The sequence below is a fragment of the Rutidosis leptorrhynchoides genome, chromosome 4 (genome assembly GCF_046630445.1).
Source record: "Rutidosis leptorrhynchoides isolate AG116_Rl617_1_P2 chromosome 4, CSIRO_AGI_Rlap_v1, whole genome shotgun sequence".
Lineage (NCBI taxonomy): Eukaryota > Viridiplantae > Streptophyta > Magnoliopsida > Asterales > Asteraceae > Rutidosis > Rutidosis leptorrhynchoides.
In genome coordinates this window covers 253,696,673-253,721,832 of record NC_092336.1, presented here as the reverse complement: position 1 = coordinate 253,721,832, position 25,160 = coordinate 253,696,673, and positions in this window count along the sequence as shown.

The following is a 25,160-nucleotide window of genomic DNA, read 5'->3' as shown; positions in this document are numbered from 1 at the left end:
TCAGTTATTGAAGAAAAAGCTAACTACGGCACCTATATTGTCATTGCCTGAAGGGAATGATGATTTTGTGATTTATTGTGACACATCAAAGCAAGGTCTCGGTTGTGTATTAATGCAACGAATGAAGGTGATTGCTTATGCGTCTAGACAATTGAAGATTCATGAACAAAATTATACGACGCATGATTTGGAATTAGGCGCGGTTGTTTTTGTATTAAAGACTTGGAGGCACTACTTATATGGGGTCAAAAGTATTATATATACCGACCACAAAAGTCTTCAACACATATTTAATCAGAAACAACTGAATATGAGGCAGCGTAGGTGGATTGAATTATTGAATGATTACGACTTTGAGATTCGTTACCACCCGGGGAAGGCAAATGTGGTAGCCGATGCCTTGAGCAGGAAGGACAGAGAACCCATTCGAGTAAAATCTATGAATATAATGATTCATAATAACCTTACTACTCAAATAAAGGAGGCGCAACAAGGAGTTTTAAAAAAGGGAAATTTAAAGGATGAAATACCCAAAGGATCGGAGAAGCATCTTAATATTCGGGAAGACAGAACCCGGTATAGGGCTGAAAGGATTTGGGTACTAAAATTTGGAGATATGAGAGAAATGGTACTTAGAGAAGCTCATAAAACCAGATACTCAATACATCCTGGAACGGGGAAGATGTACAAGGATCTCAAAAAATATTTTTTGTGGCTGGGTATGAAAGCCGATGTTTCTAAATACGTAGGAGAATGTTTGACGTGTTCTAAGGTCAAAGCTGAGCATCAGAAACCATCAGGTCTACTTCAACAACCCGAAATCCCGAAATGGAAATGGGAAAACATTACCATGGATTTAATCACTAAATTGCCAAGGACTGCAAGTGGTTTTGATACTATTTGGGTAATAGTTGATCGTCTCACCAAATCAGCACACTTCCTGCCAATAAGAGAAGATGACAAGATGGAGAAGTTAGCACGACTGTATTTGAAGGAAGTCATCTCCAGACATGGAATACCAATCTCTATTATCTCTGATAGGGATGGCAGATTTATTTCAAGATTCTGGTAGACATCACAGCAAGCATTAGGAACTCGTCTAGACATGAGTACTGCCTATCATCCACAAACCGATGGGCAGAAAGAAAGGACGATACAAACACTTGAAGACATGCTACGAGCATGTGTTATTGATGTCAGAAACAGTTGGGATCGACATCTACCGTTAGCAGAATTTTCCTACAACAACAGCTACCATTCAAGCATTGAGATGGTGCCGTTTGAAGCACTTTATGGTAGAAAGTGCAGGTCTCCGATTTGTTGGAGTGAAGTGGGGGATAGACAGATTACGGGTCCGGAGATTATACAAGAAACTACCGAGAAGATCATCCAAATTCAACAACGGTTGAAAACCGCCAAAAGTCGACAAAAGAGCTACGCTGACATTAAAAGAAAAGATATAGAATTTGAAATTGGAGAGATGGTCATGCTTAAAGTTGCACCTTGGAAAGGCGTTGTTCAATTTGGTAAACGAGAGAAATTAAATCCAAGGTATATTGGACCATTCAAGATTATTGATCGTGTCGGACCAGTAGCTTACCGACTTGAGTTACCTCAACAACTCGCGGTTGTACATAACACTTTCCACGTCTCGAATTTGAAGAAATGTTTTGCTAAAGAAGATCTCACTATTCCATTAGATGAAATCCAAATCAACGAAAAACTTCAATTCATCGAAGAACCCGTCGAAATAATGGATCGTGAGGTTAAAAGACTTAAGCAAAATAAGATACCAATTGTTAAGGTTCGATGGAATGCTCGTAGAGGACCCGAGTTCACATGGGAGTGTGAAGATCAGATGAAGAAGAAATACCCGCATCTATTTCCAGAAGATTCGTCAACACCTTCAACAGCTTAAAATTTCGGGACGAAATTTATTTAACGGGTAGGTACTGTAATGACCCGAACTTTTCCATGTTTATATATATTAATTGAGATTGATATTTACGTGATTAAATGTTTCCAACATGTTAAGCAATTAAACTTGTTAAGACTTGATTAATTGAAATATGTTTCATATAGACAATTGACCACCCAAGTTGACCGGTGATTCACGAACGTTAAAACTTGTAAAAACTATATGATGACATATATATGGATATATATATATATAGTTAACATGATACTATGATAAGTAAACATATCATTAATTATATTAACAATGAACTACATATGTAAAAACAAGACTACTAACTTAATGATTTTTAAACGAGACATATATGTAACGATTATCGTTGTAAAGACATTTAATGGATATATATCATATTAAGAGATATTCATACATGATAATATCATGATAATATAATAATTTAAAATCTCATTTGATATTATAAACATTAGGTTAACAACATTTAACAAGATCGTTAACCTAAAGGTTTCAAAACAACACTTACATGTAACGACTAATGATGACTTAACGACTCAGTTAAAATGTATATACATGTAGTGTTTTAATATGTATTTATACACTTTTGAAAGACTTAAATACACTTATCAAAATACTTCTACTTAACAAAAATGCTTACAATTACATCCTCGTTCAGTTTCATCAACAATTCTACTCGTATGCACCCGTATTCGTACTCGTACAATACACAGCTTTTAGATGTATGTACTATTGGTATATACACTCCAATGATCAGCTCTTAGCAGCCCATGTGAGTCACCTAACATATGTGGGAACCATCATTTGGCAACTAGCATGAAATATCTCATAAAATTACAAAAATATGAGTAATCATTCATGACTTATTTACATGAAAACAAAATTACATATCCTTTATATCTAATCCATACACCAACGACCAAAAACACCTACAAACACTTTTATTCTTCAATTTTCTTCATCTAATTGATCTCTCTCAAGTTCTATCTTCAAGTTCTAAGTGTTCTTCATATATTCTACAAGTTCTAGTTACATAAAATCAAGAATACTTTCAAGTTTGCTAGCTCACTTCCAATCTTGTAAGGTGATCATCCAACCTTAAGAAATCTTTGTTTATTACAGTAGGTTATCATTCTAATACAAGGTAATAATCATATTCAAACTTTGGTTCAATTTCTATAACTATAACAATCTTATTTCAAGTGATGATCTTACTTGAACTTGTTTTCGTGTCAAGATTCTGCTTCAAGAACTTCGAGCCATCCAAGGATCCGTTGAAGCTAGATCCATTTTTCTATTTTCTAGTAGGTTTATCCAAGGAACTTAAGGTAGTAATGATATTCATAACATCATTCGATTCATACATATAAAGCTATCTTATTCGAAGGTTTAAACTTGTAATCACTAGAACATAGTTTAGTTAATTCTAAACTTGTTCGCAAACAAAAGTTAATCCTTCTAACTTGACTTTTAAAATCAACTAAACACATGTTCTATATCTATATGATATGCTAACTTAATGATTTAAAACCTGGAAACATGAAAAACACCGTAAAACCGGATTTACGCCGTCGTAGTAACACCGCGGGCTGTTTTGGGTTAGTTAATTAAAAACTATGTTAAACTTAGATTTAAAAGATGTTATTCTGAGAAAATGATTTTTATTATGAACATGAAACTATATCCAAAAATTATGGTTAAACTCAAAGTGGAAGTATGTTTTCTAAAATGGTCATCTAGACGTCGTTCTTTCGACTAAAATGACTACCTTTACAAAAATGACTTGTAACTTATTTTTCCGACTATAAACCTATACCTTTTCTATTTAGATTCATAAAATAGAGTTCAATATGAAACCATAGCAATTTGATTCACTCAAAACGGATTTAAAATGAACAAGTTATGGGTAAAACAAGATTGGATAATTTTTCTCATTTTAGCTACGTGAAAATTGGTAACAAATCTATTCCAACCATAACTTAATCAACTTGTATTGTATATTATGTAATCTTGAGATACCATAGACACGTATACAATGTTTCGACCTATCATGTCGACACATCTATATATATTTCGGAACAACCATAGACACTCTATATGTGAATGTTGGAGTTAGCTATACAGGGTTGAGGTTGATTCCAAAATATATATAGTTTGAGTTGTGATCAATACTGAGATACGTATAAACTGGGTCGTGGATTGATTCAAGATAATATTTATCGATTTATTTCTGTACATCTAACTGTGGACAACTAGTTGTAGGTTACTAACGAGGACAGCTGACTTAATAAACTTAAAACATCAAAATATATTAAAAGTGTTGTAAATATATTTTGAACATACTTTGATATATATGTATATATTGTTATAGGTTCGTGAATCAACCAGTGGCCAAGTCTTAATTTCCGACGAAGTAAAAATCTGTGAAAGTGAGTTATAGTCCCACTTTTAAAATCTAATATTTTTGGGATGAGAATACATGCAGGTTTTATAAATGATTTACAAAATAGACACAAGTACGTGAAACTACATTCTATGGTTGAATTATCGAAATCGAATATGCCCCTTTTTATTAAGTCTGGTAATCTAAGAATTAGGGAACAGACACCCTAATTGACGCGAATCCTAAAGATAGATCTACTGGGCCTAACAAACCCCATCCAAAGTACCGGATGCTTTAGTACTTCGAAATTTATATCATATCCGAAGGGTATCCCGGAATGATGGGGATATTTTTATATATGCATCTTGTTAATGTCGGTTACCAGGTGTTCACCATATGAATGATTTTTATCTCTATGTATGGGATGTGTATTGAAATATGAAATCTTGTGGTTTATTATTATGATTTGATATACATAGGTTAAACCTATAACTCACCAACATTTTTGTTGACGTTTTAAGCATGTTTATTCTCAGGTGATTATTAAGAGCTTCCGCTGTCGCATACTTAAATAAGGACGAGATTTGGAGTCCATGCTTGTATGATATTGTGTAAAAACTGCATTCAAGAAACTTATTTTGTTGTAACATATTTGTATTGTAAACCATTATGTAATGGTCATGTGTAAACAAGATATTTTAGATTATCATTATTTGATAATCTACGTAAAGCTTTTTAAACCTTTATTGATGAAATAAAGGTTATGGTTTATTTTAAAATGAATGCAGTCTTTGAAAAACGTCTCATATAGAGGTCAAAACCTCGCAATGAAATCAATTAATATGGAACGTTTTTAATCAATAAGAACGGGACATTTCAGAATCCCACTCAAGTTCCGAAAGCAGTGTGACCGGAATGGATCAACCAATTAGTCATCATCTATTCTGGATGAATTGGGGATGGGTTCGTAGCCTCCTTAATCATTGGAGACAAGAAGAAAGTGATCCTTTCCATCCACCACATTGCCCTCTTGGCGAAGAACCTGAAGCACTTACCGGCGAACCTATCCGAAACACCATTTTCTCTCTTATTTCTAGAGTATCTCGTCACGATTACATACTACACCAAATTCTAGATTTTATTTATCCGCTCGTCCGAACCGACAATCACCCCGGTGTAATAGAAGAAGTCAATGAGCTTCGCACTCGGGTAGTGGCTTTGGAGAATATGGTGCAAAGGTTACAAACACCAGCAGCAGCAGCAGCAGCAGCATAAACAGTACCACCATCAGCAACACCAACAGTACCATCACCACCACCAATAACAACATCCACATCCCACACCACAACATCACAATATGTATCTCAAACATCAACGTCATACGCCCTGTAAATATCCAGGAATATCAACAACAACAAACGATGAAGTATTAATTCATAAACTTCATTGAAGAGATATCTCTGCGGCAGTTATGTAATCTCCAAAATCTTAGAGATTATTTAATTCTGACCGTAAATCAGATGAGTGAACGGAGATGGTAGAGTAGAAACTTTGATCGAAAATGGTGTACGATTTACAAGCTAGAATTGTTTTACCAACAGCATCAACAGGACCGTAGCATCATCAACACAGTCAGTGCCGTCAGTATCGTCAGAATCAACAGCACCTGTAACATCACAAACTCTGTCAGTTCAAGAATCATTGTGGACATCATTACGAATCAACAACAAATATATTGTATCAACGAGTTATGAAGTATTAACTCATTTCCAATCGAAAGATTTATATGTATATTTTATATGTATAAATTTTTAAACCATAATAAATCTTCCCGTACTAAGCTATTATGTGTGAATCTTAACTACTCGGTTAATTCATATTACAAATATGCAATGATGTACGTCCTTCGTCCGCAACTTAACCATCGTTAATTACAATCTCTGTCTCAATTCAATAAAAAATCCAATTCATAATAAATCAAGTGTATTATTCGAATATATGTTTGATTTTACACTTTCATCATCGATGTACTCGAAACTTTTCAAATAACATCATTCGTACCTTGCGAAGTTCACAAGAATTTCATGAAAACCAACAAATAACAAAGTAATGATTCATAATTTCAATATTATAGAAGAAATACTTATGCAATTTATAAAATTTTAGGGATTACTCAATTCTAGTTCCAACCATAAAACAAATGAGTTTAATTTAATATTAACTCATTAAATCTATATTACATCTAAAGAAAATATACACATATATTTTCATAAAGACTGTAATAAACTTCTTTTGTACAAAATATTAATTGTGAAATTTTTTTTAACGGTTAGGTAATACCCGAGAGATATATAAATTCACAATTAATATATTACATTTTTCAAAACTAATTCAGCAATCATCAACTATACTCCCTACTTTCACAACAATATCCATTCTTTCATATAAATCAAAACAATCATACTAATTCAAATTCAATTACATATTCTGATTTTGAAATCGCATAATTCAATTCGAAATATAACCAGTATCATCACTCTTAGATTCCTATATCTTTCAAAGCTATACTTTGACTTCAAAACTGTGTTAGAACATCATATGTATTAATGATTACAATATGTGCTCAAACCCTTCGAAATTCCTGTAGACACTTCAACTAAGGAACAATCGAGATGATGATCCAACCACATGTTACCCACAGTTATACACCTGAAAAACTCTCAAAACCCAAGTCATAGTTTGACACGTATCCGTGTTAGACCCTTTGGCATTTACTAGCTAAAATAACTTTTCAATTCCGTTTCAAAATAGAGAGTTTTGTTACAGCTCCAGCAAGTCATCTTCGACTTCTCAATCAAAACAGTCTTATTATAACCTCGATAGATACGTTGCCCTTTCGCCAACGTTACCGGGGAATCGTTTATATTCACCACATTAGCAATAAACTTACCAACAACTTCATTGATCTTTGACTTCCCAAAAAAAAAAAAAATCATTATAATTATCGAAACCCTATCATATACTCATTCGTACCTTATAACAAGAATTGCCATACCAATTATTGAGAATCAGCAATCAGTATTTTGAAACCTCGCAGCATGTCTACATCAACAATTACATATATACACAACGTCTACCTCCAAGACTTACATTCTTTGAATGAGAAATTTCTGAAAAACACCCTAAACTGCGAACCAGTTCTCGAAATTTTGAAAAATGCTGATGAAGCAGCAAAAACTGTAAACGACCTTAACAGTAAAAAGTTGGATGATAAAGGATAGTATATTGGCAAAGCTCAGAAAAAGAGAAGATTTGGAACTGAAAAACGGATTGATCAAAGTATGAAGGAGGCTGTGGACAAATCACAAAGGCTGAACCTGCCTTCAAAGAATCCAAATGATTCAGTACTTGCTGAAGTCATTAACGAATACCTTGCTCCTGACTCTAAACCCCTGCGGACAATATCCTTCATCATCCTCTGATATTAGACATTCTAAGATATCATCGTATCTTTCATTATAAATATCATCCATACTTCTGAAGATATTTTTATAATTATTCTTATCTGAAATCATTTACCTCTTCGCGCTATCTGTATTATATCATAAAAGAAACTATTTTAGTTTCTAAATTCTGAAACATTCGAGTTTAAAATAGGAATATTCTTGAAGAAGTGTTGGGAGCTGAAGCATGAGTTAGTATAATATAATGACACTTGATCAACGTGATTATATTACAGTAATTCATGCTGAGTTTCTAAATGGAACATGATGATTCACAGATCATAACGTCATCATGTGCTATGTTACACGACTCTTGTATTCTCTTTGATCTCTAAATATCAAGAAAATATTTCTTGATGATTCGGCCTTTTCCGAGGTATTCTGGTAATTTGACAAGTCAAGATCGTGTCATTACAATTTCCTTCCTAGAACATTAACAATGTTCATTCCGAAATTTATATCTGCGAATTCTGGACCATTACAAGCGGTGCTTAATCGCAAGAAGAAGAAACGAAAGGACAAAGCTCCAAACTAGAAATGGGAGTATAAATCATAGCAAATAGAAGAGAGCATTAACTGTGGATGACAATGATTATAGAAGAAGCAAGGACTTTGAAATATAAGGGAAGATATAAAACCCAACAACAACCCAGAAATCACAAACCATATATATCAATGCATATAGCAATATAAAGACACGGGAGAACTAAATACACTATAAAACCAAGAGTATAGTAGAAGTAAATAGATTCTTCCGGAGGCAGATGAAAAAGAAGAGCGACAGATATGAAAGTGAGGAGTATATCAAGAATCAGCACTGGATGAAACATATTGATAAATACTTTAAAATATGAGTTGAGAAGGTGTGAATTGTAAGAAAACAAATGAGGTGGATTTATAGTGAAATATCCGACAGAGAAATCAAAATGGATTATCGCATTAATTCGAAGAGGATCATAATTTCCTTAATCGCCGAATAATCAAATCCAATATAGATTACAAAGATTTTCTTTTCGGAGATCAATCGTGATAACGTCAAAAGATACGACGAATCACTATTATCTTATTTCATTCATTTACGATAACTTCACTCATACGCTTCGAGTAATCGAATTATTTTATCCATTCTTCTTGAACATGATAAAACTCTATAATTGTTATAATAACAATCTCATTGTTAGTCATGACGACCTCTATCAAATTTCGGGGACGAAATTTCTTTAACGGGTAGGTACTGTGACGACCCGGAAATTTCCGACCAAATTTAAACTTTAATCTTTATATTATTCCAACACGATAAGCAAAGTTTGTTAAGTTAAATCTCAAGAATTTTAAACTGTGTTCATACATTCATTATAACCTCGACCAAATTCCGACGATTCACGAACCGTTATATATAAATAGATATGTATATGTATGTATATATATATTATAACTTGAGAATATTAATAAAGTATTAAACGTATAATACTTTACACGAACGTATTTGTTTCAATATGATTTTCGACGAAAAAAAAATATATTAAATGATTGAATTATCAGAAACATTGAATTATGATTACAAGTCTCTTTTGAGAGGTCCACTACGATTTGAGAAAATCTATTCCTCTTAACGATATTCAGAATAATTTGTAAAGCTATTTATAAATAAAAACAAAAAGTGTCATTTACGAAAGTTAGACAAAAGTTAGTGGAGAATTGGTTTCCATAATATTCTATTAATCTATTTTCAAACGTACAAAGACGTTTTCAGTTTAAAAAGAACTTTATTATTAAAACGTATATAACTTTTATAGATATCTATAATCACTTTTGACAACTCATTACTTAACCAGTATAATAAATATAACGATATTTATATTTTATTTCATTAAATATATATAACGATTTAAATTAATATTATATATATTTATACGCGTATTATACATACATAGTTTTTTATACTTTTACTATACTTTAACTTTACCTTAACTTTACTTTTACTTTACTTTAACTTTAATAATTCACTTTAATAATTCATACTTTAATAATTCATTTTTTTTAATTCAAAAATCTATTATAAATAGAATTCAATAGGTTTCATTATTTCATAGAAACTTGAAAATATATTTCTCTAAACTCTCTCAATTGATTTATATATATATATATATATATATATATATATATATATATATATATATATATATATATATTTGCTCTGTATTATTTCAAGATATTATTAGTATACATAAAATATTACGACGGAGTGCTGTCCGAGTGATTTCAAAATAGTTTTTTTTAATGAGTCGAAGCTAAGGAAATTATGGGTTATAGCTATGGAGGTGATGGGTATGGTTCATGGGTATGCTCGTGAGGTCAATCTAGTGTTTATCATCTCCGTTGCGTCTACGTACTTTCCTGCAATATTTAATCTCAATATTGATACGTTCGTGAATCCGAGGCCAACCTTGCACTTATTAAATGACGTTATATGTATTTTTACTACGAAATACAGTATTGTGAGTTTCATTTGCTCCCTTTTATATATATTTTTGGGACTGAGAATACATGCGCTGTTTTTATAAATGTTTTACGAAATAGGCAAAAGTACTAAAACTAATTCTACGTGAGTTTAAACCAGAAATATACCCTTAGCTTGGTAACATTAAACTACTTGTCTATGTACGGTAGGCGCGAATCCTAAAGATAGATCTATTGGGCCTGACAAACCCCATCCTGACTATGGGATGCTTTAGTACTTCGAGGTTATTTTAAACACACCTGATCTGGTGTACTTCAGAGGGTAAAACATGAACGTTAAGGCTTGTTACCGGGTGCCTACAACTTATAGAATACTTTTATACACTTGCGAGTGTACATATATTTATAAACGGAAATCTTGTGGTCTATTAATATATTGAAATGATTGTTATGATAAACCTATGAACTCACCAACCTTTTAGTTGACACTTTAAAGCATGTTTATTCTCAGGTATTAAAGAAATCTTTCGCTGTGCATTAGCTAATTTTAAGGATATTACTTGGAGTCATTTATGGCATATTTTGAAAGACGTTGCATTCGAGTCATTGAGTTCATCAAGATTATTATTAAGCCAATTATAGTTGGATGTATTATGAAATGGTGTGCATGCCGTCAACTTTCGTTGTAAAGAAAGTTTGTCTTTTAAAAACGAATGCAATGTTTGTAAAATGTATCATATAGAGGTCAAATACCTCGCGATGTAATCAACTATTGTGAATCGTTTATAATGTATATGAACGGGTCCTTTCAAAACTAATGAACTCACCAACCTTTTGGTTAACACTTTAAAGCATGTTTATTCTCAGGTTTGAAAGAAATCTTCTGCTGTGCATTCGCTCATTTTAAAGATATTACTTGGAGTCATTCATGGCATATTTTAAAAGACGTTGCATTCAAGTCGTTGAGTTCAATAGAGATTATTATTAAGTAAATGACATATTAGGTCATTTATAGTTGAATATTATGAGATGGTATGCATACCTGTCAATTATCGATGTAAAGAAAGTTTGTCTTTTAAAAACGAATGCAATGTTTGAAAAATGTATCATATAGAGGTCAAATACCTCGCGATGTAATCAACTATTGTGAATCGTTTATAATGTATATGAACGGGTTCCTTCAACAGGCTGATCGCTTAGTCATTGATCATCGCGATAGTGATAGCGATGGTGCGGATGAACGTGTTATTCTAAATTCTGTTTATAATTCGAAGACTGCGAAAGCACCAAGAGAAGAAAATGAGTTTTTTGATGATTCGGACAATGCAGAGGAATTTGTAAATATTCCACAGGTTAAACGAAGGCGACCACCAACACCTTTCCCTCGGTATGAGGATGCGAGTGAAGCATCTGATGATATTCGCAGAGAAAATGCTCAACATTTTTTAGTGGATGCTTTTAGAAGCATTGCGCCTAAGTCAATGCAACATAAGTTTGAACAACGAATTTTTTGCAAGATATGATCGCCAAGTTTTTGCGCGGACAATACTGATACTCGCAAAAAAAAGGCAACTGAAATTACCACTGCTGCAGACAAGTTTGTCCAGCATATTTCTGATTATCCAATTGTTACACTGCCTATTGTGCCAGCGACATTGGGAGTTTACTCAGGATTAATTGATCCCTTGAATTTTTTGCAGCGATATGAAGGGGTGGTAAGCACCTATAATTGGGATGAACCGGTTGCATGTAGAGTGTTTCCTATGGTTTTACAAGGGTCCGCAAGGGAGTGGTTTCACAGCCTGCAAACTCGCAGTATTCTTGGCTTCATTGATCTTCGCGATAAATTTTTGCTGCAGTTTTAGAATCTTTTACCGCAGAAAAAGACACATATAGAATGTCATGATATTAAACAGGGCAACAAGGAAACCTTAGGCGCATTATTAACGCGGTACATTTACGAGTTCCAAAAGATACCAAGTTTAAATGAAGATAAAAAAATCTCTAGTTTTTTGCATGCTATTAATCCATAGCGGCATCACACAGTTGTGCGAAGATTGCGAAGGGATATCCCGCCGACTTTTGCTAAAGTACAACAAGAAACATATGATTATCTTCGAGGTGGAGAGGATAGCACTATCACCCCTGCATGTGGGTGGGGTAAAGATAAAAGTTGGCGAGATGAAAATGATTCTTTTCGTGATGGCAATAGCGATAATTACCATGGATATGGCCGTGGGAATTGCTATTCTATGCGCAAATGGAACAACGAGTATTTCAATATCATTCAGATGCTAACAAAAACGCCTAAGGAAATTCTACTGCAAGAAAGGGTTGCTAAGTTTTTTCCTGACCCTCAACCTTTAGCGGAAAATAGTAGGTGGGATAAATCCAAGTTTTGTATTTTCCATGACGATTATGGCCATGATACCAATCGTTGTAGAGACTTGGCGGAGCTGATCGCAGAGGCATATGAGCAAGGCAAGTTAGAACATTTAATTGCGCAAGGTGCTATAACCACCGCGAACGCGATTATCTTGCCTGCAGAATCTAATGCTCCGCAAGTGTCAAACGCTGCTGATCGAAAAGCTCCCGCAGTGAAGAATCTTGGGGTAAAAATGGTCAATAAGAAAGAAAATTAACGCGGAATTCAGGTCATTAATGTGGTGGAAGTGCAAGGCGAAATTTCAGTATTTCAAATATCTGAACAAATTGCAAACTGGCAATGTCCTGCTATTACTTTCACTCCTGCAAACTAGAGTGCGGATTTGGATAAACCAGTGGTGGTTTCATGCCGCATTGCGAATACTGGTATTGTGATTATGAAAGTACACGTTGACACTGGTAGCAGTGTAGACATAATGTATGAGCAATGTTTCAGCAAGTTGCCTGCAAACATTAAAGCATTAATGAAACCTACTGCGGTTTCACTCGCAGGATTTTCAGGAGAATCAACTTGGCCTATTGGTCAGTTAGAATTAAATATTGAGCTAGTTGATGATCGCGATGAAATGCTAAGACGCCAAGCTTTGTTGAATCTTTATATAATGCAAAATCAGTCACGATTTAATATGATTCTTGGGCGCACTGCTTTGCGCATGTTTGGCGCAATCCCTTCTACAATACATGGCATGGTTTAATTCACTGCTAATAAGGGAATAGGCACGCTAACTTCTGCGAAAGTAGAGCCATTTTTGTGTCATGAATATGACGACCAAAAGTAGGGGAGTTGAGGGGCATTCAGTCAACTCTGAATGATGCAAATATCTGCAATAGAAAGCTTGTGGCAGAATGCTTAGTCAAATTCGATCAATGATTGATATGCTATTTTTATTTTCTGCAATTTGTATCGTGAAAAAATAATGAATAAATCAAAGTTAGTTTCAGTGTTTGCGATTGTTTCTATACAAATCAAAAACATTGCGTGTGGCCACACGCAGTGCTTATTTTACAGAACACAATTGCTTGTTTTTCATAACACTGAATTAATGTTTGTGTAAGTATGTTTAAAACTCCGCGAATATTTTTAACAAATGACATGGCTTTCGCTAAACATGGCATGTTTAAAATTATGGTAATGCGAACATATATTGTTAATAAATGAGTTAAAAATCAAGTGATGAAATTGCCCACTTGTGTTAAACAGTAAATGTTGCGAAAGGATAAAATTTCCTAAGTATTTGATCTTGCCAATACTTAGATGCTTCGCAATGCTAAAATTGCCTAAGGATCGATTTATCGGACTTAGAAGATTCATAATGAATAAAAGATTGTTTCGCATAAGTACGCGTTTGTTATGTGCACAATAGCGAATGTGAAAATTGCAAAGGGCAAGTCTTAATTATGGATACATGATAAAGTAAAGCGCTATATAAATACGATAAGTTGCAACTGCGAAATGAAAATATGTCAATAATATAATAATAATAATAATAATAATAATAATAATAATAATAATAATAATAATAATAATAATAATAATAATAATAATAATAATAATAAGCGCTGAAAGAGCGCGAAGTGTTACAAAAGCGCAATTTATGATTGCAAAGTGAATATTTACAATCTAACTAAGATAATTTAAAGCTCCAATACTTTAATATCTGCAAAAGTAACGCCCTCGCGTTGACTTAGCTCTTCCAATGCTGGTATGGTGATTTTCTCAGCCTCCTTCTTTGCTCTAGCTAACGCCTCTCGGGCATCGTCCGTGGCACATATTTCATCCGCCATGTCTGAAGGAAGCGGTTTAGAAAGATCACCAAGCTCGCACAGAAGATCATACCATTCGCAGCGAGTAGTGAGTTTAGCTGCCTGGACATATGTCCCAAACTTCTCAGTGACTGGTTTAGAATCCATCACTTTGTCGCCAAATTCCGGAAAATACTTGACAAGCTGAGCAAATTCATTCTCAGCATTTTCAGCTCTCTTTTTGAGCTTCGCGTTTTCCTCTGTAGCTTTTTTAAGTTAGGCCTCAAGTTTCTGTGCTTTCCTTTGTTGCGCATTGGCAATTTTAACCTACTTTTCATATTCATCAGATACTTCGTTGAAGCGATCAACGTTTTCGATGGCTAGGCAAATCGCGTTATAGCAATTGTGGAGTCGCTGTCTCTCTGCTTGAGGAAAAGTAAGTTTGTGGTATTCATCTTGTGTGTTTTTGGGGATGAATTTGCAGAGTCTGTGGTACAAACGATTGGCTCGTTCTGCTTCCGCGGCTTCATTCGCATCTTCTTCTTCTTCTTCTTCTTCCTCTTGGTTGGATGTTTCATTGTCAGAGGGGAGAGTTAAGTCTATGTTACCAGGCTCTTCAAGAATATCCTCGGGGATATTCCCAGTAATATTATAGAGCGGTGTAGCCTCACCTGTTGGGTTTTCAAGCACAATTAAAAAGAGATAAGCAAGTACAGCAAAACAGTGCGAAAATGGTAAAAGCGCAATATAAAAATAATGCGAATTGAAAGTCACTTACTCGTTTCTCGTTCAGATATAGTGCGCATGCATCTTTTGCGAGGGGTGGAGGCACTCTCTATTGCTTTTCGCTTACCGCGGTCTTCACCACCAGAAATGGTAAGCGTATTGATGATTGGCTCATTAATAGGAATAATCTCGCCGTCGCCATTTTTTAAGCGACGAGCAGGTCTAATCCTGCTAATATCTGCTGACCTCATAACTAGGTCAAGATTAATCACTGCAAAACCAAAACGCATAAGGTTATAAAAAAAGGGGGAAACGTATGTTACGTATTAATTTAATGCGAAAAGTTTAAGCGATATACCATTATTCACTTGGTCAATCAAGAGAGCATTGCAATCGCTCCAAGGCCACTGGATTGAAACCCTACCAATATACAGCGGTACATTTGAGTATGCACGTAGGATTAACCCTGCACCCTTGATCCTTTTTAGGATGTCTCGTTCAAGGTCATCTGGAGTGACCTTGTCGTTTAGGGTGGCATCGAAATTTGTACACCACTTTTTTGGTATGTTGTTATCAACATGTGCGGTGTCGTTGATAAAAAAGAACGAACTGCGCCAATTGCCAATAGAGTCCTTGGCTGAAGTCATCACGCCAAGTTTGCTGCGGAATGAGAACCATCCCGCATCGTGTGGCACAAGGCTATTGCAAGAGCAAAACACATTAAGCAGTGGTTGCGTGTCGATAGAATTGCAGTACATCTCAAACAACATGATCTTATTAACCGTATTAGGATGCAGCTGAGCAATAGCAATTTTGTAATATTCGCAGACGCTGTAAAAAAATTGAGTAAGTGGAAGTCGTAGATTGCCTTGGGAAATGGCGGACTCATAAATGGTGATCATTCCCTTAGGGGGAGCGTTAGCTCTGTCCTCCGCTGATGGTGCAGTAGGAACAAATTGAGCAAGTGGAGGATACCATTGCTGAAGGGTTTGGAGTTTTGCTTCCATCATGTATGAAACAAAGCCTCTAGGAGTATTAGCAGAAGATGAAGATGCCATTTGTGACGACCCGGAAATTTCCAACCAGATTTAAACTTATTCTTAATATGATTCTGACACGATAAGCAAATGTCTATTAGGTTGAGTCTCAAAAACTTTGAACTGTGTTTAATATATTCATTTGACCTTCGACTGCTCTCGACGATTCACGAACAATTAATTGTAAATAGATATGTGTGCAGGTATATATAAATAATAATTTGAAATTATAAAATAAACATTAGAAATAAATAAGTAAAATAGGATACAAAATAATTAAGTGTAAATGAATCTATATATAAACATATATGACTTCTATATATAACTATTATTAAATGCATATTGTAATATATATTAAAGTGTATAAAAATTTAATAATCAATATAAGTTATTATGAAAGGTATATTATATAGATATATGACATAATCAATAATATGAAATGCTAATATATTAAATTTAAATACAAGTAAAATATAGTTGTATTAGTAATATTATCATTACATCAATGTTAATATTAGTATTAATATTAATATTAGTATTATTAATATCATCATTGTCATAATTAAAAGACTATAATTATTAAAATAATGATTTTAAATATAAATGTTAAGAATGATTAAAATTATTATTATTATTACTTTTATATACTTATTGATTATATGCTTTATAAATACACATATAATCAGATTTGAATAACAGATAAATAAATAATTCAGTTATAGCAGATATGTATATAAATATATAACAGATAATAAATAAATACTACTATAAAAAAAATTAAATATATACAGATATATAGATTTATACAAATGCGTAATTTCTTTTTCCTTTCAATTTTTATTTTTTTTATCTTTCTTCTCTTTCTGTGTTTTTCTTTTCCCTCGCCTGTGAGCTGATGTCGACCCTTGAATCCCTACAAAACTATCATCAATCAATCTTTGTTGCTTCAGTAATCATACAATTTCTCTTAACTATTTTTTTCTTTTTATTTGGCGAATTTAAATGAAAATAAGTGTAACAAATGTAGTTTCTTCCTCTGTACGTGACACCCTCTTCAAAATCTTGAAATTCGATTGTTTTTGAAAAATCTATAAATGTAGTTGAGTTAGGATTGCTGTAAACGATCTTTCTGCAAAAATAGAAGTTTCAATTCATCAAATTGATGGAGAATTTGAGGGTCAAAGATTTAAAACTAAAAAGTCAACATATGTTCTTGGATCAAATTTGAGTTCGTGGTTATGTTTCGAAATCAATTAAGGTTTGAGATAGTTTTTAGAAACGAATTAGAATCTTTTTCATGTTATAATCATAGGCTAAAAACGACCCTAGATCAGAATCAAGGTTTGAGTTTTTTTTTTCTGTGTTCTTCGCGAATTATATTCTGTATTTATATTTTTTTTACCTGATGGGTTGATTTAACTAAACTATCCAACCCAGTTTATTTAGAATCCCATTTCAAGTCTTAATTAAAACCACAACTCACTGGTGTCGTGTGTTAACAAATTTTTGGTCGATGGTGTTGAAAGCAAGAAGAAGAAAGATAAAAGGAAAATAAAAATGGGTTTTTATATATATTGGGTTGTCATAATTCCAGAAAAACACAAAGGGTCGGATGGTTAAGGAGAGATACCGGTGAGCGAGTGGTCGCAGGTTCGAGTCCCGTCATGGGCAAATCTTTTTGGAAAAACATTTAAAAGGGTATACTTTCTAAATTTTTTATTTCTATTATTATTATTATTAATGATTGTTATTAATGTAATTATTATTATTGTTATTATTGTTATTGTCATAATTATTATCATTAGTATTATCATTAATTTGATTATTATTAGAATTATTATTATTAATATTGAAGTTATGATAATCATTATTATTAGTATTATTAACTATGGTTATTATTAATAAGTAAATTATTATTAATATTAACATTAATATATGTTATATCATTATCATTATTAAGTTAGTTATATTTATTAACTATATTACTACCATAATTTAGTATTATCATCACTAATATTATTTATAGTATTATTAATTGTGTTATTTTGTTAGTAATAATAATAGAATTTCAAAAATATTAAACAGGTTAATTTATAATAAAAAGTATTATGATAAAGATTAGGAGGTTGATTATAATTATATGAACACATGTAGATTATGATTATGAATACAAATTAATATTAAAAGAAACTATAGTCATTAGTTTATAAATTAAACACGAATGTTATGATTATTATAACTATGATTATACAAGTTTAATAATATTGTTAGAATTAATAAAATAGAAATTTTAGATAAATATTATTATGAAAATTATTAAAATCTTAACTAATGTATGTTTTAAAGGAATTATTATAATTAATATTATTATAGTTACATTAATACAAATTAATATTATTATCATTACTAATATCATTATTAACATTATTATTATCACTTTTATCATTATTATATAGCATCAATATTATTACTATTATTAGTATTATCATAATTATTAATACGAACAAGTAATCCCCATATAAAAAATATATTTAATTTAACTTTATTAACAATTATGTATATATAATAAAAATATATAGATAATGAAACTTATAAATTATTAAATATATAAATTACATCATTAATAATAATATATATTTATTCGATTACGCTTATATATACATTAATGAATATACAAATGATATAGGTTCGTGAATCCGAGGCCAACCCTGCATTGTTCAGTGTCGTCATATGTATTTTTACTACAAAATACAGTACAGTGAGTTTCATTTGCTCCCTTTTTAAATGCTTTTGCTATATATATTTTTGAGACTGAGAATACATGCGCTGCTTTTATAAATGTTTTACGAAATAGACACAAGTACTTAAAATTACATTCTATGGTTGGATTATTAACCGAATATCGCCCTTCAAGTCTGGTAACCTAAGAATTTAGGGAAATGGCCCCTAATTGACGCGAATCCTAAAGATAGATCTATGGACCTTGACAAGTCCCATTCGGGGTACGAATGCTTTAGTACTTCGAGATTATTATACAGACGAGAGGTTCTGTTTTGGGGATATTCTATGCATTAAGTTAACGTCGGTTACCAGGTGTTCAATCCATATGAATGATATTTTTGTCTCTATCCATGGGACGTATGTTTATGAGAAATGGAAATATGAAATCTTGTGGTCTATTAAAATTATGAAATGATTATTTATGTTAAACTAATGAACTCACAAATCTTTTGGTTGACACTTGAAAGCATGTTTATTCTCAGGTACGAAAGAAATTTTCTGCTGTGCATTTGCTCATATTAGAGATATTACTTGGAGTCATTCATGATATATTTCAAAAGATGTTGCATTCGAGTCATTGAGTTCATCAAAATTATTATTAAGTCAATTATATTTGGATATATTATGAAATGGTATGCATGTCTGTCAACTGTCGATGTAATGAAAGTTTATCTTTTAAAAACGAATGCAATGTTAGTAAAATGTATCATATAGAGGTCAAGTACCTCGCGATGTAATCAACTATTGTGAATCGTTTATAATCGATATGGATTTCATCCAGATGGATTAGGACGGGTCATGAAAGTTGGTATCAGAGCGATGGTCTTAGCGAACCAGGTCTTGCATTAGTGTGTCTAATTGATAGTCGTTAGGATGCATTAGTGATTCTGGACTTCGACCGTGTCTGCATGTCAAAAGTTTTGCTTATCACTTTTGTCGAAAATCATCTGCTATTCATCCTTAGGAAATTACCTGCTCATTATTCTTAGTCTAGACACGTTTTACTGCATTGACTGCATGAATAGTGTATAGACAAATCCATATCTTAGCGTATCTGTTACTGTAGACTTTATCTGACACGTTTTCTTAAATTCCTCCGTAATCTATGGGATCTTCTGTACTATATTAGATATTCTATATAATTAGAATATTATCCGATAACCGAAAATCATTTCATATCGAAAATCCTTTAACTGATCACAAGAGATGGATCCTACACCTAGCTTGGATTCCATTAGTTCCGGAAGCAATTTCGAGATGCGTATTGAAGTTTACTCCGAAGTCAATGAACCCGAAGTGTCTCCACCGTTTAGCTATTTTTCTTTCTGGAGGAGATGTGGGTGGGTCCGAGACTTACTCACTCGATGGAGAAATGAAGAAGGCGAGCCCTACCGCGAACCAAACTTACCTCCTAACATCAGAGAAAATGATGTACTCACCGGTGAACCTATGCGTAACACTGTATTCACCCTTCTTGCTAAAGTTTTCCACCTCGAAGGTCGCATTACTGCAATCTCAGAAAATATTCAACCTCTACTTCTGAATACCAATCGAAGGGGAATATTAGAAGAAGTTAGGGAACTTCAAATTGATAATCAAGATCTATCGAATCAGATGAGTGGATGGATAGAATTGATAGAGGGTAGGATAGAAAACCTGACAAGAATGGTGCGTGATTTACAAACTATACTTACTACACCAACATCATCACCAACCTCAGCACCAACAACACTTGCAACACTGACAGCAACAGTACCACCATCAGCAGCACCAGCAGCATAACCAGTACCAACAACAACAACATCATCACACGTCTCAACCTCGCAATCTATACCTCAAGCATAATCATCGTTCTACGAATCATTCTACATAAACTATCTTCGTCCTTCATGGCGATTATGTAATCTCTAATATTTTAGAGATTATGTACTCTAGTTCTAGCCGTAAATCTGATGAGTTTAATATCACATTGACTCATTAAATCCATGATTACATCTGAAGAAAATATATATGTATATATGTTTTCATAAAGATTGTAATTAAAAGTTTTATTGTACAAACTGTTAATGGTGAAAATATTTTAATGGGTAGGTAATACCCGAGGAATATTTAAGATTTCACATTAATAAGTTACACTGTACATTCTTCGAATCTGATTCAACGGTCATTTACTATCCTACTTACATCCACAGATATACGTATCCGTTCACCGCAGAATAAACAGTTCCATTCAATTTCATACTTGGATTTTGATCTATCAGAATTCAACAAGTGGCATAATGAAGAAAACGTTAGACAAAATAAAATTTGTTAGAAACAAACAAATTAACTATGAGAAATTTGGTTAAGAATCCACGCTAACAAAATCCTATCTAACTGTTCCTAGCTAACTGTTAATTCCGTATTATATTTTAATTATCGCAATTTATGTATCGCAATTTTAATTCTCCCAATTTTATTTATCGTCATTTAATTTCTATTATTTATATTACGCACTTTAAATATCGGGACACGTATACAAGGTTTTGACATATGATATCGACGCATTTATATATATTATTTGGAATAACCATAGACACTCTATATGCAGTAATGCTGGAGTTAGCTATACAGGGTTGAGGTTGATTCTCAAATAATATATATAGTTTGAGTTGTGGTCGAGTCTGAGACGTATACGGGTCACGATACGTATTAATTAATTCGGATATTATATATTAAGCTATATATGAATTATTGGACTGTTAATTGTGGACTATCAACTGTGGACTGCCGACATTGGACAATTAAAATGAATTAAAAGATTGATTATAACATATGAAACTAAACAAATTCTTCAAGTTGCCACTTGATTTCATTTTAAACCTCATTTGTATCTTGACGATTCCAAACTGTGTTCAAACATTTCATAATTCTTGAAAAGACCTCAAACAAGAGGATGAACCAACCACACTTCATCTACGGAAGAAAAGATTTATGCATATAGTTATGCACCTGAAAACACTCGTGATAATGCTAAAAACGAACATATATTTCATAGCATTATCCCTCAAGAAAGACAAGCTTTTAGTTGTGATTGTTCTATTTACAAGTGATATTCGTTTAAATAATAAAAGGTGAAGACAAAAGACAGATTCGACAAATTGAAGACGCAAACGACCAAAAAGCTCAAAAGTACAAAGTACAATCAAAGTGGTTCCAATTTTTGATTAGAAACGTCTCAAAATTACAAGAGTACAAGAAGCAAAATGCAAAATACAAGATACTAAATTGTACGCAAGGACGTTCAAAAATCCAGAACCTGGACTAAAGTCAACTCTCAACGCTCGACGCAACGGACCGAAAATTACAAGTCAACTATGCCTATAAATATAATATAATATATATAATTATAATAAAATTATATATATATATTATATATTATAAAAATCCGGCGGCTATACTGTTGCAAAGCTGAATGACAGCTGAAACCGACTGCCATGCGATCGCATGGCCTGAAGGAAGAAATCCCATGCGATCGCATGGCAAGTTGGGACAGGCCTCACCTATAAATCTCGCATGTTTTAGACGTAAAAAAACACACCTTTTTCTAATTTCTTTCTCTTATCTAATGTACCAAGTATCAATCCAATTAGTAATCTCAATTTGTAATTTTAATTTTAAGTTAGTGATAATAATAAGGTTGGGTTAGTCGAATGTTTTAAAGTCTTGTAAGTCAGAACTCTGTCTGTGTAATGCTACGCTATTTTTAATCACTGTAAGTTATGGTTAATGTTATATTTAAATTAATGTCTCGTAGCTAAGTTATTATTATGCTTATTTAAGACGAAGTAATCATGATGTTGGGCTAAATATTAAAATTGGGTAATTGGGCTTTGTACCATAATTGGGGTTTGGATAAAAGAACGACACTTGTAGAAATTAGACTATGGGCTATTAATGAGCTTTATATTAACTAAATGATACCTCGTTAATTTAATATATAGACTTATAACTTGACGTATTTATATATAACCACATACGCTTGACTGGGCACGGTGGGCGGGATATCTATAAATACCAATAATTGTTCATTTTATCGGACACGGAACTGGATTAATAGTTAATAGACTTGTTGAAACAGGGGTGGATTACATTCAAGGATAATTGGTATAATTGTTAACAAAGTAGTAAAACCTTGGTTTACACGCAGTCGATAACCTGGTGTATTCATTAAACAAAGTATTAAAACCTTGTTACAATTCGAATCCCCAATTAGTTGGAATATTTGACTTCGGGAATAAGAATAATTTAACGAAGACTTTCGCACTTTATATTTATGCCTGATGGACTATTATGGACAAATCCGTATGGACATATTGAATAATCCAGGACAAAGAACAATTAACCCATGGGAATAAACTAAAAATCAACACGTCAAACATCATGATTACGGAAGTTTAAATAAGCATAATTCTTTTATTTCATATTTAATTGCACTTTTAATTATCCACTTTTATTTATTGTCATTTTATTTAATTGCACTTTTAATTATCGTACTCTTTAATTATCGCAATTTTATTTTATCGCACTTTTATTTATCGCAATTTCATTATCGTTATTTACTTTACGCTTTAAATTAAGTTATATTTATTTTTAATATTTTACATTAGGTTTTAACTGCGACTAAAGTTTTAAAAATCGACAAACCGGTCATTAAACGGTAAAAACCCCCTTTTATAATAATAATATCACTTATATATATATATTTGTATTTTTATAAATTTAAAACTAATATAGCGTTAAGCTTTGTTTAAGAGTTCCCTGTGGATGAACCGGACTTACTAAAAACTACACTACTGTACGATTAGGTACAATGCCTATAAGTGTTGTAGCAAGATTTAGGTATATCCATTCTATAAATAAATAAATATCTTGTGTAAAATTGTATCATATTTAATAGTATTTCGTTATAAAAATAATACTATTTCCTAGTACACCTCGCACACATCAAGTATTTTTGGCGCCGCTGTCGGGGACAATTCGGCTTAAACGCCGGAAGCGCAACGCTATATATATAAAAAAGATTTTTATTAATTTTTAAGTTTACTTTTATAAAAATACGCTTTTGTAAAAATACGTTTTAAATATTCGAAAATATAAAAATAAAAACAAAAATATAAATATTTTTAAGAGTTTGTTAAATTTATAAGTTCTATAAAGTTTCTTTATTTTTATTTTTAAGTTTGTAAAAATATAAATTTAATTTAAATATTTTGTATTTATTTAAAACTGAAAACTGAAAAAAAAAAAAAAAAAAAAAATTTTCGGCCCGATTACTGTTACAGCCCAACCCTGGCCCGAAATCTAAATCCATGCGATCGCATGGAATTTTAAAGTGAAGACCATGCGATCGCATGGCCCTGTCTGACACGCCAACAGTCAACCCTAATTCTGCATTAATTACGGAGTATTATTTAATTAATAATTAGAAACCCTAATTAGGTTTTAGTTTTTAATTAATTAGTTTTTAGAATTAATTTGTATTTTAAGTTTATTTAGTTTTTATAAATTATAAAATTAATAGTTTTATAAAATAAATAATATAAAAATAATATTTTTATAAAAATTGTACTTTTTACAACTTTAAGTATATTTTTATATTTTGTACCTCTTTTTATTCGTTTTAGCGTAATATTTGTATTTTTCGCTCGTATTTAGTTTTAAGTTATAGTTTTTGCCATAGTATTTTTATTTCTAGATTTTTAGGCTTTGCCGTAAAATCCCTTAAGTGCTTTTTCTTTAGACTAAGATTTAGGTGCTTTAGAATTTTGCGACGCCTTTTTAAGATTTTAGTATAGTTATTGCCATTTTGGATATAGTTTTCCTTTTAAGCTTTAATATTTTTAGACGCAACTTTTAATTCTTAGTTTTTAGTTCTTTTTTAAGTTTCGACGCGCTACTTTCTTATTTTTATTTTTCGACGCCTATTATTTTTCGACCTTTTATTTTTCGACGTTTTTCGACGCACTTTTTTTTTCTTTCTTATTTCTCGACATTCTAGTTTTAGGACTTAGATTTTTTTTTTATTTATTCTCTAAAATTTCTTTAAATTACGAAAAATTATTTTAAGCGGTTAAATTGATAGACATCAAAATTTT